At 49.3% G+C, this 18,980-nt stretch overlaps 1 long non-coding RNA gene across 1 annotated transcript in view; it reads right to left on the reverse strand.

Moving 5' to 3' along the window:
- Positions 1 to 2,531: 2,531 nt before the first annotated feature.
- The window catches only part of LOC117202788 (uncharacterized), a 29,560-nt gene continuing 13,111 nt past the window's right edge, over positions 2,532 to 18,980 (reverse strand). Inside the window, exons 3-5 of the long non-coding RNA XR_007473141.1 lie at positions 14,036 to 18,610; positions 12,350 to 12,485; positions 2,532 to 5,826 (exon numbers count right to left, since the gene is read on the reverse strand). This is a non-coding gene — a long non-coding RNA (uncharacterized LOC117202788). The remainder of the gene's footprint in view (positions 5,827 to 12,349; positions 12,486 to 14,035; positions 18,611 to 18,980) is intronic.

Raw genomic sequence — 18,980 nt, forward strand, 5'->3', positions numbered from 1 at the left:
TCATACTTCATGAAGTCAGACAGAGAAAGACAAATATTATACCATATCACTCACATGTGGAATCTTTAAAAAATAATACAAATTAATCTGTATACAAAACAGAAACAGACTCACAGACATAAAAAACAAACTTATGGATACCAAAGGGGAAAGGAAGGGGGGAGGGACAAATTAGGAGTATGGGATTAACAGATACAAACTACCATGCATAAAATAGATAAGCAACAAGGAATTTACTGTATAGTACAGGGAATTCTATGCAATACCTTGTAATAACCCATAATGGAAAATAATCTGAAAAAATATATATACCTATAATGAATCACTTTGCTGTCCACCTGAACCTAACACAATATTGTAAACCAACTATACTCCAATTAAAAAAAAAGTCACCCACCAAGTCAAGCTTCAGTTATGTGAGAATCACAGCTATGGTTCTGTTTACACTTCCAGTGTGAAACTGTGGACCCTGTATCAAATCAGGAGGATGCGTGCCAGCCCTGTTGCTCTCCATAATGTGTTACACCTGAGCAAAATGCTTTTTGCATTGTTATTTCCTAAAAATGCTTTGGATCAGATTAATTTGCCCAGCCTTGCAGGCCCACTTCACCTCCCGGCTGGACGCCCTGGTTGACCTGCACAGGTGAGTGGTGCAGGGGTGCCGGGAACCAACAGCCTGCCCTCCGATTTCCTCCGTGAAACTTTGATCTGGGGAAATGACCCGGCCAGAGGTCCCAGCAGCTAGTTTCTTCTCAACAAGACTAAAACCTAGATGACTGTATTTCTTCATCTAAATAACAGAGCACAGAACAAGAGGTCAAGAAACCCAGAGAAATTCTTTTCTCTAAATCATTTGCCTAACTTAAAAGGCACTCATCACAAGCTGCGAGGCTGGAAGTATCCCAGCAGCTTTCTCTGTTGCGTTTTTGATAGGAGAGTGATTTTACTTCTGTAAGAAGTGTGCGACAGGCCCTGGTGTGTGCAGGCACATCAACTATGGAGAGAGAAAGAGCTGTCAAACGTAGCTCTGCTATATAAGTAAGGTCTTGTCTTTGAGGCCTTAGGTGCTGAAGGGTTTCTCTAAGATGCTCGGGGCAAACGTTCAGGCAGTTGAGTAAAAGGGACTTGGGTACACATATGCATAGAAAAGAGACTGGAAGGAAAGACCGCAAAATATTAACCAATGATTATCTCTGTATGTTAGGGTTGGCTATAATATTTCTTTTCTTCTTTATGCTTGAGTACATATTCCAAACTGAATGCAAGGAGCATCAGTTACTTTTATCAGAAAAATAGTTTTAAAGTTCATGTTCTTCAAAGACAATCCCATATGAGATGGACACAGGTGAGTGACAGGTGGGATGTGGATGAGATCAGGACATCAATTCATCAACACTCTTTATCCCAACCTCAGCGTGTGCCCAGCACGGTGTTGGGTGAGACAGGACAGGGGAAAAAAAGGGAATGGACACTTAGTATTTACGAGATCCCAGACACAGTCCGTTCATATGTTACTCCCTTAACTCCTGCAAAAACCCGCTGGGTGGGCTGTTATTTTTCTCACTTTACAAGGAGGAAACGGAAGCCCAGAAAGTGAAGCAACTGGGCCAGGTAGCAGCAAACCCTGCACCTCCCACCCTGGCAACTCCGGGCCCATGAGAGTTCACTCACCTTGGGCAGAGGGTGCAGCAGGAGGCGGCATAACCCAGCGTGCCCTTCAGTCACTTACCGACCAAAACCAACCAAAACCGCCTGGACTTTCTCAGGAGGCAGAGCCCAGCTGGAGGCTGTTACCTGCCTGGCAATTGAAGGCAAACTGAGCTGGAGGTGGGGGAGGGGCAGTGAGAGGTGGGATGGCCACGTGTCCCCAAAGCCCTTGGAGGCATTGCCAAGTAATCAGTGAAATGCACTTAAAGCTTAAAGACTGGCTGCCGAGTACCTTATGAAACGGAATTCCAAGTTGGACTTACTCTTATTGTTCTCTTTGTGCTGTAAATTCAGGCACTGTACTAATAAACCCGGTAAAAGACTAAGGCACGCATAAGACTTTTTTTTTTTTTTTTTTTTTTTGTGGTACGCGGGCCTCTCACTGTTGTGGCCTCTCCCGTTGCGGAGCACAAGCTCCGGACGCGCAGGCTCAGCGGCCATGGCTCACGGGCCCAGCCGCTCCGCGGCATGTGGGATCTTCCCGGACCAGGGCATGAACCCACGTCCCCTGCATCGGCAGGCGGACTCCCAACCACTGCACCACCAGGGAAGCCCCATAAGACTTTTTTTTAAACATTAAAACCCACTAACCTCCCCGCAGATGTCAGACTTTTAACCTGATTCAGGGTCTGTGGTTCTCCTTCTCTGTGTGTAAAATCTACGTGAGCAAACATCAGCTTACTGCTGAGCGTGAGTCTTCTGACATCAGCAAGGAGCAGCTTGTTCTTCTCGGAAATTCAAGCTCTGAAGCCTGTTTTTCGTACAGAGAAACAGTAAGGTCACCGAATAACCCAATAACCCATCCCTGAGTCCTGAGGCCTTTCTGACCTATGAGTCTTTGAAAGCACTTCTGTTTACTTCTCCTTTGTGGTGACAAGAGTGTGGGTGTCACCTCAGGGAGCCCACTGAGAAACTTCACTGAGTGAGGTCATTTGTATGAGTTAGCCAGGGTTGTCGTAACAAAGTACCACAGACTGGGGGGTTTAAACAACAGAAATTTATTTCCTCACAAATCTGGAGGCTAGAAGTCTGAGATCAAGGTGTCAGCAGGGTTGGTTTCCTCTGAGGTCTCTCTCCTTGGCTTGTAGACGGACGTCTTCCCCCTGTGTCCTCATGTGGTCTTCCCTCTGTGTATGCCTGTGTTCTAATCTCCTATAAGGCCACTAGTCATATTAGATTAGGGTCCACCCATATGACCTCATTTTAACTTAATCACCTCTTTAAAAACCCTATCTCCAAATACAGTCACATTCTGGGGTGCTGGGGGTTAGGGCTTCAACAGATGAATTTGAGTGGGTGGGGGGACACAGTTCAGCCAATAACATTGCTGGGAGGAACAGAGATGCCATAGAAATGCTCTGCTTTATCCTTTATGGATCAGGGATCAGCCTATGGGAGGCCCCGTTAGGAGGCGACTTTCTCCACCCACTGTGAGCTCAGGATGGAGGCTCTGGTGCGGATGCTCCCAGCCCTCTGCTTCTACTAACTGGGACTCATGCTTCCAGCTCGGACCATGCTCTGGGGAAAGGGATCCCTAATCCAGGCAGCTCAGATGCCCGCTAGGACCCTGCAGATCTCTGCGACAACACCTTGCCGTCCTGGAAGAGGGCAGAGACATTCACACCAGAGCAACCCAGGTGATGGGCACTCTACCTGCCCACTGCCTTGAAGCAATTCTGTATCCACAGGAGTTTGGGGGTGGGGAGGAGGGGGTCTTACAGGTCATCCAGAGTGCAGGGCACCATGGTGATTTGGAGACACAAATGCCACGCAGAGAGGCAGTCAGGGCCGCCCTATCCGGCTGCCCCCCATCAGCTCTAGAAGGCTGCAGCTGGATTTATTCACTCATTCAACTGAACTCTGCAGGGGCCAGATCTGCGCCGGGCACAGGTGCTTGTGATTCATTCACCAGCGAAACAGACAACCCATGAGCTCATGGAGCCTTTATTCCAACACAGAGGGATGGGAACAGACTCGGGCTGCACCCAGAAGTGTTTCCTGTGAAATGTCCACTCCGTCCCAGGGAACTGGGGACTCCCGGCCTCCTCTGCTGAGGGTTTCTGGGTGGTTTCCTGTTTCAGCCCCACAGCCAGGGGAAATTTCTGCTTTTTGCTCTTCTGAACTCTAAGCTGAGACACGCACATGCTTGATGAGGGATTTTTCTGGTCAGAGGAAAGTTTTATGTCCTGTGTGCATTTCTTAATATACTCTGAAAAACTCAGTTCAAGTGTCACTTCCTGTACGAAACCTTGTCTGAGACCACCAGCCCTGCTTCTGTGCTCCTGCAGCGTGTCACCGTGTGGTGCGGTTGTTTGTCTGGATGAGCTGTACGCCTCCCCCAGCCCCTGGGTTCCACGGGGCAGGCTCTCTGCCTTACTGTCTATGTACCTGCCCTAGGGCTACTAGTGTCTGGCACAGAGAATGTGCTGGATTAAATGACAAAACAGAAAACCAGGTGGAGTACCTCCACCCTGCCTTCGGTCTGGTCCTTAGGGTCCAGCACCATCATACTCTTTTTTTTTTTTTTTTTGCGGTACGCGGGCCTCTCACTGCTGTGGCCTCTCCCGTTGTGGAGCACAGGCTCCAGACACGCAGGCTCAGCGGCCATGGCCCACGGGCCCAGCCGCTCCGCAGCATGTGGGATCTTCCCGGACCGGGGCACGAAACCGCATCCCCTGCATCGGCAGGCAGACTCTCAACCACTGCGCCACCAGGGAAGCCCCATCATACTCTTTCTGATGCCCAGATGGTGGGTCTATGACCATGTGATTTCAAAGCAGCAACGAGTATAAAAAATATTTTGAGATATTGGCAACAACTAAAGTGTGGTGTGAAAATCTGTTATTTCTCTCGGCACGGCTAAACCTTAGGGATTGTTGCCTGTGTTCATAATAGAAGGCAATGCTCAATTTCAGTGAGAGGTTAGGGAAAATAAAGATGTAAATTTTTCCTATTTAAGTTCATGAACCCTCTGAGTTTTAGTCATAGATTCTTTGAAGGATCCACATACATGTGATTAAGATCCTCCAGACCAGAAGTTTCATCCCCCAAGTCGTACTTAGCCCTTTCCCCTTGTAACCCCCAAGCCAGCTCGGGTGCAAGGTTCTGTCACCTCCCAAACCTTGGGTTGATCTAGAAGTCAGATGCCCTCAGCTCCTATGCTCCACCTGCATGGCATCCTCCAGCTGCAGGCAGAAGTTGGCCCTTTCCCTGCTCCCCCACTGGGCCCCAGATGTGCAAAAGCATCAGTCGCAGGTAACTACACCAAACAACCTATAGCCCAGTAGACAATCCCTTCTCCCCAGTGGCCCTCCTTGGCCGCCCCAATGCCAGGGTTTGCTTCCTTTTCTTTTTCTCCTTTCTCCCCAGCACTGCCCAGTCTCTTTGGCTTTCCCCTTCTACCTTTTCTTCCTCTCCTTTTCATGCCAGAGACAAGTCAGCTCTGTCCCAGCCCTGCCCATCCCAGCAGCTCAGGTTCTTAGCCCAACATGAGGCTCTTCTTGGGTAGACATTTCAACAATTGCAAACTGTTTATCAAAATGTTTCTTCCAAATGCACCTAGAACTCTCCTCGATATTAACTTGGTTGAATACAATTTTCTCCATCTTATTACAACAGGGTCAAAGGTTCTTTGAAGAATCTTGCTCCTTTGGGATTTTTCCCCCACTGATGTGCCCTTCTTGGAACAAAGATACGATCCGTATCTGTCACTATCTCTTCTGTTTCATTAGCCATTGGCCTCCTGTTCATTTGGGGTGATCTACTATATCTCAGTCTCTACATTAAACACAAATACTTCATGACAAGTAGGTTTATCCAACAAATACAGGAATTGGTTATTAGGGAACCTATCAGTGTAATTCACGGAATTGAGGCATAGTTATTTCAGTAGGCACTCCAAAAACATTTGACAAGCTGGATATTGTTGATAAACTCTTAGCAACGCAGGCACAGAGGCCACATTCCTAACCCTAACCAGGGTCTACCAGAAGTTTGCACAAATCATGACATGTAATAGTAAAACACTAGAAGGAAGGGGTACCTGCCATCACCGCTTCTCTTCAACCTTGTAATGTGGATCCTTGACAATGTAGGAAAATAAGACAAAAGGGCCTGAATCTAAAATGAGAAGAAAAATATTGTCACTATTGCAGGTGATGTGATGAACTACCTAGAGAATCCAAGACCCCGAATGAAAAACTAATGGGAGAATTTGGGGAGGTGGCTGGACACAAGACCAACATACACAGATCAATGGCTTTCACATCCATTTGTGTGGGTGTTTTTAAAAAACGATAGAATATAACAAGTACTGGTGAGGATGTGGAGAAATTGGCTCCCTGTGCATTGCTGGCGGGACTGCAAAATGGTACAGACACTGTGGAAAATGGTGTGATGATTCCTCAAAAAATTAAACAAGGAGTTCAAATTCAAATTCTGGATATATAACCAAAGAAGTGAAAGCAGAGACTCAAACAGATGTTTGTACACTGAGGGTTCCTACTCTTCACAGCAGCAGTATTCACAGTAGCCAAAAGGGTGAAGCAACCCAAGTGTCCATTGACAGATGACTGGATAAAACAAATGTGACATGCATGTACAGTGGACTATTATTCAGCCATAAAAAGCAGTGGAGTGCTACGTTGTGGACGAAACTTGGAGACATTATGTTAAGTGAAAGAAGCCAAACACAAAAGGACAAATATTGTGTGAGGTTCCTAGATCAAATTCATAAAGATAAAAAGTAGAACAGTGGTTGCTGAGGGCTGGAAGTAGGGGGAACTGGGGTGTAAGTGTCTAATGGGTATAGAGTTTCTGTTTGGGAAGATGAGAAAATTCTGGAGCTGGATGGTGATGATGGTTGCCCAACAATGTGAATGTACTTAATGCCACAGAACCATTCACTTAAAAAGGGTGAAAAAGGTCAATTTTCACCTTTTATGTGTTTTACCACAATTAAAAATCTATGGTTTTCTTAATCACTAACTCTAACTTATTAGAAAAGGTAAGGGGAAAGGGATCCTACTCACAAGAGCAACAGAATCCATAATATAACCAAGACTGAAACCACTGACTCTCCTGTTACAGTCACTGTAGCTCTACAGGCAAATAAATGAACAAAGCTGAATGCAGAGTCCAGAACTCCCCCTCATTCCACTTCTAAGAATCTGTCCTAGTAACAAAAAGTGTAGACATGTGCCTGGGTACATATGTACAAGGAGGCCCACAGAAATGACATTTGCAGAAGTGAGCAACGTTGAGAGCGATGTAGGATAAAACCCATGGTTCAGTGAGGAAAGTCACCTCCCATTTTGAAGCTGTTTCAGAGACGAATCAGAGCTGTGCGTCCTGACGTGCAACGATCCTGGTGATATATTGAGAAGCAAGTTTTCACATAATTCCTCGAGCATAATCTCATTTGTTTATAGGCAAAATAAAAGCTATGTAGTTGTATATTACCTAGAGAGGTAAATGCATGGAAAAGTGCCTACAAGTATGCATATCAGACCGTTGTGATTTGTCCTAGGGGAACTGTCCTTTATGAATTTTCTATGAGAATGTATTCAGGTAATACTTGGGATTTTTTTTTTTTCTTTAATAAAGTAGGAAGAACCAGTTTTCTCAGTCCTGTGACAAGCTGGTGTTGTCTATGCACCTACCAGGTCCTCTCTGTGGAGCCAGCATTAGGGCATCGGTGGAGGAGGTGAGGACGATAGTTACAAGGCCTCCTGCTGGCCTTCCAGAAGAGGAGGTCTGCGTGGGGCTGTTAAGGGAACACCAGGATTCCACCTGAGACCCTCCCTTCTGGTACAGCAGTCGGTTACTTTGGGCGTCCCGTAACCTTTAGCACAGTCATCCTTGACTTTGCCCTTGGCTGTACATTGGAATCCCGTGTGAGGACTGACAAGCTCCTGACCCTAATCTGCACCAGGGGATTCCCATTTCTTTGGTGCAGGGGTGGCCCTGACCTTGGGCCATCTCTCTGAACTCAGGGCTCCTCTGTTCTCCTGTTACAGCCCTCAAGGTGTTACCTAGTCCGGCACTTCTCACTTATGCAAGTGATATCTGAAACCAAAGGAGAGGCTTTTTTGACATTTGACCTAACTGGTTTCTGCTCATCACTCTATCCCATTGAGATGTGTTTTAACTTTTTCCATCCAGAGAATCTTCCTGCGTCTCCATCACCATGATGGGACATTCTCTCTGTCTCCTAGGCACAGAAGCCTCACCCGGACCAACCTCTCATTCATTTGGGTCCTTGGAGGAAGGCATCGTTTCTGTATGACTAAAAATATCTTTCCCTTCCATTAATAAGAAACCAAGACCCAGGAAGACCATTCAGCAACAAAAAGAAACAAACTGCCGAAACATGCATGCCACACATGAACCTCAAAATCGTTATGCTCAGTGAAAGGCGCCGGATGCCAAAGGCCATGTAGTGGATGATTCCGTTTACATGAAGCATCCAGAAAAGGCAAAAACATATGCAGAGAGAGCAGATTAGAGGTTGGCCGGTCTGGGCTGTAATGGGAGGGGGTGGCCATAAACAGACACAAGGGATCTCCTGGAGGTGCTGACTTGAAACAAACCAACTGCCAGATATTTCTCTAGCGAAGATGGGTTTATCTGGGATCAGCAGAGAATTACACTTCCGCCTCTGCAGCCATGGCAAGCCACGTGCAAGTCTCCACACAGCAAGGGAAGGAGAACTCTTTTATAGAGGGGAAGAGGAAGTCTGGAGGGCTGCTGTTGTAAACAGAGTCCATGGCTTTTCATTGGCTGAGTTCTTGCCAAGAAAGAAGAGGAGTCTGTTTCCTTCCTGTTGGGCTCTGCTATGGCCACAGGACATGACAGCTGCCCCTTCTGACTATTTAATCGAGGTTTCTGCTCATTCATTTTTTACAGGTGGGATGTTCCGGAACTGGATCGTGGTGATGGTTGCCCAACTCTAAATTTACTAAACACCTAAATACCACTGAATCGCACTTTTATGGTATACGGATCCTACTTCCAGAGTGCACCAGACTGAGTAGAATTAAGCCCTCTTTCAAATGGATGCTGTTGGAGAATGTTAGACAGCTGGGGTTCCATGGCTGCTTGGGGGAAGGGTGCAGTTTAGCATCTCAAACAGCTCAGCCTTGGCTCCCAAATCACACACCCCTCCCAGCCAAACCAAAGCCCTAGGCCAGCTGGACCCACCCAACTTTTTACACTGCGCCCTGGGGTCTCTCTCTGTGCCCAGTCACCTTGGCGGAGGTCCTCTCCTAACCTTTAACCTTTGACAGGGCTCCCGCCGAGGGCGGCGGGCTCTGCATCTCCACCAGGTCCACACAGCTGCCCGACTGGCCTCTGGCAGAGTGTCAGGTGCCCCTGTGAAGCCCGTGAGGCTTGTTCTCCGAGGGCAGCGGGAACCCGAGGGCACACCACTCACTGGCTCCCGAGCTGACTGGTTAGAACAGGGGAAACTGTAAACCCATTTTCAGGGAGTGACAGAGGGAGAGAGCTGCTCAGTTCTTAATGATAACTGGCCCCCTCCCCCTCCCCTCCCCCTCCCCTCCCCTCCCCCTCCCCTCCTCCTCCCCCTCCCCCTCCCCTCCCCCTCCCCTTCCCCTCCCCTCCATCTTCTCCCGGCATCCCCTCTGCTCTCCTCTCCTTCCCCTTCCCCTCTCTCCTACCTCCTCCCCTCCCTCCACCCTCCCTCTTCCCACCTGTATGGTATTGGGCACCATCTCCTGTGCAGACACTGAGCTAGGAGGTGGGCATACAGCAGTGAGCAAAGCCAACCTGGACCTGTCTTCAGAGTTCACAGTTTGTTGGGGGAGATATTAACCTAATAATCACACAAATCAAACGCTGACACACACATAAGGTGTTGGAAGGAAGGGCCCATCGGGCAACAAGAGGTTCTAATTTACAGCGTCCTTGAAGAGCACTTGGCCCAACAAGGTGATACTGAGGTGGAGGCTGGAAGGCTGAGAGGAGCTCTAGGTGAGGAGCAGAGAGAAGGCCCTGGGTGAGGAGGTGCACCTGGGAGGAGTGAAAGGCGGTCAGTGATTGGGGGGGAGGGGGAATCTAGCCCCTCCCCCAACAACCTCCACGGCCTTTCTGCCTCTTCCCACCAAAGCCAGGCCCCCGAGGAGAGATACACTCCCCGGAAAAACAGGGGATGCCGTGCAAATACAGCCTCACGTCACCTGCTCTCCACCCTCTCCCTTCCTGCTGCGTCTACCTGGTCAAAAATGATGAATCTGCCGTCGGTGGGCTGGGGGCGGGGTTTATTCTAAGACCTTGGGAAGGCACTGCTGAGGTTTGACTAGGGTGAGACACACCCAAGTGATGTTATAACACCGCTGATGGGTGAGGGGCGAATGACGTGGGAGCCCTTTTCAGCCGAGTGGCCCCGGGAACTTAGGTCCGAGGTGAGATGGATCCCTTTCCTCCCAGGGGCTGTCTTGGTGGACGTGGTGGTGGGGATTGGCTGGAGCTGGAACGTGGGGACCCAGGTCAGCGCACTTGGCGCCAGCCCTGGTTTTGATGGTGAGAAAGGGCCCCCTGAAAAGCCCTGCCAGGGCCCTAGATTTGGGGACGCACTTCCTCCTCCCCCAGCCCTCCCTTCCCCTCCCCCCCACCTCGAGGCCCCTTCTATTTATAGCGCTTCCTCTCCAGATCTCTGCACTTGAAAGATGTCCTTGAAACACACACAAAAGAGAAAAAAAATTCTGAAAAATGTCAAACCACAGGTTCTTTCCCCACTCTTCAAGTTTCTAGGTTTGTACTATTCCTGGTTGACCCTAAAGTAGAAAGGGTCAAATGGGTGCCCCGAGTTTTAATGGTTCAGAAGGTGCTGGTTGTTGGGTCCTGGCTCTGGCAGCCTCCTGGGGACCAACTCAAGGGTCAGGGGACTTGAGATCCTTTCTCGTGGGTAAAGTACGGGGCCACAAACACACAGCACCATCTAGCCTGTAACTTTGACAAGATCAGCGGCAGTGATCTCAGGTGGTGAGATGGAAGTTGGAGAGTACACTGAACTGGAAGCCAGGATGTCATGGTCTAGTTCAAGCTGTGTTTAGAAACATCACTTACATCTCTGAGTGTACCTTCCACTCTGTAAATTTAAAAAGTTGGACTAGACCCGTGTTTTACAAGCTTTTTTGACCCAGAGCTCACACACCCATAACAAAAGTCCCATGAAATATTCAATAGTATTTATGTTTATTGTGACACTTTTTAAAAATTCTGTTCCATTAAAAAAAAAATTTGATCATGACCAACTAAAATAATTTCAAAACTTACTATAAATGGTTAAATAGTAAATTTTATGTTATGTATATTTACCATAATAAAAAAATTGAAAAACCCATTGTGAATTTTACAATGGCTGAAAAACACTGGGCTACACCATCCCTGAGTTCTCCTCCAATTATTATTTTTAAAATCTAATTGTGCAATCACAGAGGAAAAGTGCCTCTTTGATAAAACGTTCATTAAGCTTAATTTTTTTTTCAGATAATTAAAAATGTTTTCTCCCTTGCTCTCTTTTTCTCTTTTAAATATCAACTAAGTATGGCATCAACTAAAACTGCACCCATGCATACTCTGTGGCCCAGCAATTCTGCCCTGGGCATATCCCAAAGGAAATGAGTGCATATGTTCCCCCAAAGATGTGCTCAGGAATGTCTGTAGCAGCACTATTTGTAACAGCCTCAGCTGGATACAACTCAGATGTTCATCAGCAGGAAAATGAATAAATAAGTACTGATCTATCCCAGCAAAGAAATAAAGACAGCAATGGGAGTGAATGAACTACAGCTATTAACAGTATGGATGAGTTGCACCAAAATACTGTTGAGCAAAAGAAGCCAGAGCTGGAAGAACACATTCCGTGTGATTCCATTTATATCAAGTTCAAAACCAGGCAAAAATAATCTAGTATCATCACTAACATAGTAACCTTGGGAGTCAGTGACTGGATGGGGCTGCTGGGGTGCATAGACTCTTCTGGGCTTTTTATCTAGTTGCTAGTACATGGGTGCATTTCGTAGGGGTTCATAATGAACCCCCCGCCCCAAAATGTGTCACTTTTGCATGAGGATTATTTTGAGCTAAAGGCAATCGATACCCTGCGGGTTCTAGAGAAATTACTGCCCCTCCCCTAACTACCTAAAAGAATTTCAATTGTGGATTTTTCCCAGAAAAAGAGTTGTTACCAGAGTTACCTTTTACCAAAGTGGCCCTATCTGTATGTCAGGGAAAGCGCATCTAATTACCCAACATCTGCTCTTCTTCTTATCCCCACATGAATGACCCTCCCGTCCTTGGAAACCCCAGGTCCTGATGGCATTCCTCAGCTCAGGATGGCGTACAGACCTCATCTTACCTTTCTGTCTCTGACCCTCTCATGTATGTGTGGGTCTCTGACCTTCTCCTGTATGTGGGGTTCCTGTATATATGAAACTAAATGTGATTTTCTCCTGTTAATCTGTCTTATTTCACTTTAATTCTTAGACCAGCCAGAAGAACCTAGAAAGGCAGAGGGAAGTTTTCTTCCACATCCTCACCATTCATCTCTGGGAAACCTCCCTGACTACTCGGGACCAGGACAAGCATCCCCTCGGGTGGTCCCTTAGTGCCCTGAACTCACTCTCTCAGCTGCGTCTGTCTCTCCATAGAGGTCGCCTGCCTGCTCATCTGTCCACTTCACCAGAAGGAAGGACTCTGTCGCTGTTGTATCTCTAGCTGGTTCTGGAAGTTCAGCATAATGTAGACATTCACTCCACCTGAGGGAATAAATAGGTTACTCAAGTGTCTAGAAGTCTATCAAGGATTAAATGGATTTTAAAAAGGAGGAAGAAACAAATACATCTGTAACCACCCCCAATCCTTCTCCTCCTCCATCATTAAAAAAAAAAGAAAAAAGGGCTTCCCTGGTGGCGCAGTGGTTGGGAGTCCGCCTGCCGATGCAGGGGACGTGGGTTCGTGACCCGGTCTGGGAAGATCCCACATGCCGCGGAGCGGCTGGGCCCGTGAGCCATGGCCGCTGAGCCTGTGCGTCTGGAGCCTGTGCTCCGCAATGGGAGAGGCCACAACAGTAAGAGGCCCACGTACCACAAAAAAAAAAAAAAAAGGATAAAAGGCATTAGTTTTACAGACCCCCGCTCCCCTCCCCCAGCAGTGGCTGTACCCAGAACTAAGCCACGTGGTGCCTCTCTGCTTATGCTTGGGGCTGAAGATGCTCATGGAACAGAGCAAACCACAGAGATGAGATAGGGGTGCACCCCTGCTTCCCTTGGGCAGGCACAGATCACATCAGAAATCAATGCCCTGTGAAGCTGCTTTAAGGGTAACACCCAGGGCGGTCGCCAAGCTCAGACATCACCAGCCTCAGCTGCAGTGGCTCCACCCGCCCCAGAAACAGCAGCACCGAGTCCTTCGTGTCCTTCATATCTGGGTGATACTATCCCTTGGCCACCTCCTTAACCTCCAGCCCCAGCTGCAACCTCCTTGAAATTGAACCTATCAGAAGAAGCACCTGGATCTTTGATGAAATTGGCTGTGTGGCCTTAGACAAATCACTTAACTTCTCTGAGCCTCATTTTCCTCATCTGTAAAATGGGACTAATAGTGCTTCTTTGTCGATGAACTGAGGTATAAATAAATATATAATAGTTAAGGGCGACAGAGAGTAAGTCCTCAATCAAGGGTGCCACTACTATTACTGTCATTGCTATTGATTTTCTGGGCCAGGTGGAAGATGACAAATATTATAGATTACAAGGAAGGAAGTTGTCAAGCCACCTTGAGAAAAAATCAGGACAATCAGTGGGTCAGGGAGTCGTACCATAGGTCCAAATCCTAGCCTTTGGGGGACGGTATTTGCTGAGTCATCATGTGTTTGGGGCTGAGAGGAGGTGGGTGTAGGGATTAAAGGGCTCTGCATTGTGAGGAGAGCCCTGAAAAGGAACCAGGAGCTGAGGGTTCTGGTCCCGTCTCGCTGGAGAAAGCCAGGAGGATTTGGGGGAAAAAAAAATCCCATGTGTCAGTTTCTTCACTTGGAAGACAAAAATGTCAGGCTAGATCAAGGGTTCTCTACCTTTTCTTGTGCCATGGACCCTTCAGGTGAAACTAAGGACCTTCCTCAGGGTGATGGTTTAAAATGTATGAAGTAAAGTACATAAGATGACAAAAAACTGCTCATGTTAAAATACAGTTATCCAAATGTTAAAAACCAGATTTCTAATATGATGTTCCTTCCATATGATTATTAAGTAATAACAACTGTAATCTCAAAGCAGTGATGTGCAAACATATTTCAAGGTACTTGAATCACCTGTAATGGGCTATGAAGAGAGTCATGATTTCTGTCAGTGACAGAGTCACAGGTATACTTCATTCCACTGTGACCGGCTGCCAGGGCCTAGGCTGACAGGTTGCAGTTAGAGCCTAGTGAAAATAAAGAGGTAATTGTTCTCCCACCCAGGTTCACAGGCCTCCTGAATCCTGGCCTCCCAGGGACTAGGCGAGGTCTCCCACACCTTCCACTGTAGCAGCCCCTGTAGATAAAAGAGCCGCTGCACTTCCTACCGCTGAGGAACTCAACAGCTGGTTGAAATGAAACACCCCTGCCCAAGAAGTGACTGGAGAACAGCCCCTGAGAGCGTGAAATCCCATGCATAGTACAGGTGGTAAGCACAGGATGGCGGCCAGTGAGGGCTGCTACTTAGACTGGACAAGATCATAAAAGGGCAGGAGAGATGGTAACTTTGTAAGGGATCTGCTAGGTTCCAGGCCAAGCACGTGCTAGGGGACTGAGCGATGTGTTTCTATGAACACAAGGAGAGCCCACCATGTACTTCTCAGTCATGTGTACACACGAAGGGGACCAGAATATGCCACCCACTTGTGCCTCTTTGGCATAAGGATTATTTTGAGCTGAAGGCAACTAAGAAAAATAGCAGAAAGAGAAGGAAAAAATATCTCTGCCTTCTTCCTATTTGGCTAAAAGCAGGATAGAAATTTCCATTTGTAAAGGCATTTCACCCTCCTTACCAGGAAGACAGCAACTCTTAATCATCTGAGAGGACTCTAGTCTCTTAGCCCAGAGCCAAGAGAGGAAGGTTTAATGATAAACCTTACTAGACAGCCCTCAATCTTCTACTCCTTTCCCCATCTATTACGGCATCCCCACACCCCCTCCCTGCTTTCCTCTGTCTTGTTAGTTTCCACCACTTACTGCTCTTTGTTTTGTTTTTTTTTAAACAAATTATTTATTTATTTTTGGCTGCGCTGGGTCTTCCTTGCTGCACGCCGGCTTTCTCTAGTTGTGGTGAGCGGGGGCTACTCTTCGTTGCAGTGCACGGGCTTCTCGTTGCGGTGGCTGCTCTTGCTGCAGAGCATGGGCTCTAGGTGCACGGGCTTCACTAGTTGTGGCATGTGGGCTCAGTAGTTGTGGCTCGTGAGCTCAGTAATTGTGGCACACGGGCTTAGTTGCTCCGTGGCATGTGGGGTCTTCCTGGACCAGGGATCGAACCCGTGTCCCCGGCACTGGCAGGTGGATTCTTAACCACTGTGCCACCAGGGAAGCCCTACTGCTCTTTGTTAAAATGCTGTATAAACTTATTCCTATCCACTTTGGCTCCTCACTTCTTTTCTGTGAAGCCTCCCGGGCCAAGTCAGAGTAAAATTGTTAACGTCAGATAAAATGTGTGCGCCCTTCTCCTGTTTGTTCATCCTGTTTGTTAGTCTCTTGTCCAATTAACTGACACAACTGCAGCCACTAAACCCAGGAGGGCAGAGGAAAAGTTTCCCCTCCCAGCACACACAGGTACGTATGTGTTCCCGGCTCGAAGCTGGCGCTCAGTAAACGCTTGTTGAACGACCCATGAGTGAACAGTGTGGGGTGAGGGTATTCCACAGTTTGTTGCCCTTCGTAGGCCTGCTAGTCTGCCCTTTTAGTGGGAGAGCCCTAAATGTCTTGAAGACACGAAGGAAGGTTCTCCTGGGGTTTGCCATCTGTGTGTAAGTCAGGCACCTCTGGAAACGGCATTAGTTCTTCCTTCTGGGCCGTGGGAGGGAAGTTGATGGTAAAAGGTGCAGGTAAGACAGGGCTTCTTTACCAAACTTCTCTCCAACTGATCTGGAGCTTTGGGGGACATCTTTTAGGGACCAGTCTACACAAGGGAAAAATGGGGTCCCATGGCCTTCATCAGTGGGAGGTCAGTTAGGGGGGCGTGTTGACCCAAATTCTAGACAGGGGAGGGGTGGCGGGGAACCGAGGCGTGAGGGATGTCACGCCAGAGACACAGAGCTTGGGGGTGGGGCTGGGGTCCAAGGCCGGGCTGGAGAGCCGGCTGCTGACTGAAGCGCCTTCCTTCCACGTGCAGAGAAGCTCAGAAAGAAGCTCACGCTCACATCCCTGGGGCGGCAACTTGGCAGCGTTACAGCCCTGATCCGGGGGTGGGTCTGATGCCTCATTGATTCGCCAGCTGTGTGGTAGGGAAACGAGGGGGGCGCGGGGAGAAGGGGTGGCTGGGGAACACCCTGGTTTCATCTGCCGTCCAGCCACCGCCAAGTGCAGCCCTTGGGAGTGCAGCCCATCAGAGCTGCACGTGGGCTTTCGGGCTCTGTTAGAGCGCCTCGCCTGGATCACAAACCCAGGGAATCCCGAGCCAGGCCAAGTCTCCCCTCGCTTCCCTACCCCCAGCCTGAGCTTGGCAGGGTCCCCAGATGGTACTTCTTGCTTTACTTCGCTCATCACCCCCTCATGGGGGGAGGGGAGGGGGGAGAGAATGCTGGCTGCTTCTGAAGTTCCTGACTCTGGTGGCTTGGGAGTAACATCTATGGCCTAAACCCCTGCCTGTGGGGGGCAAAGAAATGGAACAGAAGGGAAACCGCTTCCTAGAGCAACAACCCCCCACTCCCTCCTTCTCGGGAGGTGTGGGAGACAGGCCTGCGTGGGGGGCCATGTGTCTGAGCGAGCTTGTCCTGTGGCAGGAAGATCACCTTGGCTGATACCCTGGGTGGTTTTTTTTCCCCTTTCTTTCTTTTCTTTTTTTTTTTTTCAGCAGGGGTGGGTGAAGGGAAGAAGAGTGTGGAGGCTAGTGCGGTGCACTGATTCAATTCCTGCAGAGGGGAGAGTGCTCGGGGCGCCTTCGATGCTCCAGGGCCCCCTGGGAAGGCAGCTGGCTGCTGCACGAGACCCCGCCGGGCTCCCTGGCGTCACCCTCGGTGAGTGAGGTAAGTCGACCAGAGGTGAGTCTTTTCGGGCACCGCGGAAAGGACGTGCCTTGCTGGGGCTCAGAGAGATTGTTCTGCTCTTCACACACCCTCTCTTTCTGCTTCTGTTGGGAACAGGTAGAGCATCCCTATCGACCCCAGCCACTAGCCAGGACCCCTGCCGTGCCTGACCGGGCGGAAGGACACGTCAGGCCAGGAGGACCAAAGGTCAGTGTCAGTCTCATGTCACAGAGCAAAACCGGCTGACAGAACTGGGCTGCTTTCACTGGACCACACCCTGGGATGCAGACCCTTAGAACCTTCTGGAAGCTCTCTGGATCATTCTTCCCTACATGGCTGCACTAATTGATAACCCCTAACAGGGGCACACCTGGCCCTCCACAGTCACAGCTGGGTGAGTCTCAAATGGCACATACTCTTGTGAGTGGGAAATGCGTCAGTAGCTTCATATTAAGACGTAAAAGACTGTAGGGGAGGGGACGTGTCCCTTCTTCCCTTCTGGCTTCTTTGGCTGGCCTCATCACGAAATTGACAAGAGACAGATTAACAGGAGAAAAAAACCAAAAGCTGAATAACGTGTATACGTGGGAGAGACCCAGGAAAACTAAGTAACTCGCCAAAATGGGCAAAACCATCACCTTAAACGCTTTCCTCAGCTGAAGACAACAGAAGATGTTAGGAGTGGGGGAGCTAGAGATGAGAGGCGAGCAGGAAAAGCACAGTAAACAAGGGTAAGGTAGCTCTGCAGATTTAAGTCCTTGCCTTCTGCATTGACTAGAGTTTCTACAGATTGAGTCATTACCCCTCTTCTTGGTACGACAAGGGAGACACTTACAAATATAAGCGTCTTTTACAAAGGGCAACTTCGACTTGGCTTTCAGAGCTTCTTCTGTGCCTGTGCCTTCTTAAAAATAACCAGCTTAAAAGAATCCTTAGGCCAAACACGTGTATTTTGGGGTGGCAGATTCTGCTCCCCTACAAACCAACAGTGGGTCATTTCCTAAGAGCAGATGGGATGGAGTTGGAGAAATGGGATACTTTGCGCTCGTGGGGGGAGAACCTGGGGGGCGGGGCAGAAAGGGGCCAAGGAGCACACCTTCAGCAGGTGTGGGCCAGAGCCCACGGTGCACAGAGCAACCGAGCAGTCAGCCACTGGGCAGTCAGTGCTCCTGCTGGGGAAGGGACGCTCACGCGGAGGTCTGCACCCGCATCGACAAGCAGGAAGGCCAGAGCGGCAGGTCCGAGGCGTTAGGGCCCCTCTCTCGACAGCTCCTCATTTGGGTCTGATCTCCCCGGACTCACATATGTGACAGTACCCGCCTGCCTCTCTTCGGGATGTGGATGTGACTTCTCCGTGGGTGCCCTGGGAAGGGGGACCACGGGGCTCCCAGCATCACCCACCATCCAGACAGCTTGTTTTGTGCCAAATACCAAAACAGGAAGAAGATTCGGAGAGGCCCGAGGGGCACGGGGTTACGGAGGTTGCTAAGGCGCTGAGGGGTGAGTCACGGGGAGCAGGTACCTGTGAGTTGCCCTCAGATGCTCGAGCACCAGGTGTGGGGGCTGCTGCAGAGACCGGAGTTTTCGGGGAGGAAGTGGCGCTTGGTGGGGCCTTGGGGCTGTGTGGTGTACCCGGCGCCCTGGGCTGCGGGCCGGCGTGTGGTTTGCCCTGGGGAAGAGGCCCAGGAAAGTCAGGAAGCGGGGGACACTTGCTCAGGGTGGTGTTTCCTTAGGAGCCAGTCCCACCCCTGTGCCCAGTGAGTCCTGAACAGACAGGAAAAGGGACACAGAAAGTTCCAACAGGCGTCAAACCGCTGCTCTGTGACTGATTGCCAGTGATTCCAGCGGCTGAGTCGACCTGTGGCTGAGACCCTCCTGAGCTAAACTGGCCCCTTGAGACACCCTCCTCGCCCTGCTGGGGGCACAGAGCCCATCCCCTCAGCTCCCGCCTCAGTGCGACCTGAGGACCGGATTGTTCAGTGAAGGGATGAATAAGAAGAGCCTTCCCTCTGGATTCAGAGCTTGCAGGACCCCTGGGA

The sequence above is a fragment of the Orcinus orca genome, chromosome 18 (assembly GCF_937001465.1).
Source record: "Orcinus orca chromosome 18, mOrcOrc1.1, whole genome shotgun sequence".
In the NCBI taxonomy this organism is placed as follows: Eukaryota; Metazoa; Chordata; class Mammalia; order Artiodactyla; family Delphinidae; genus Orcinus; species Orcinus orca.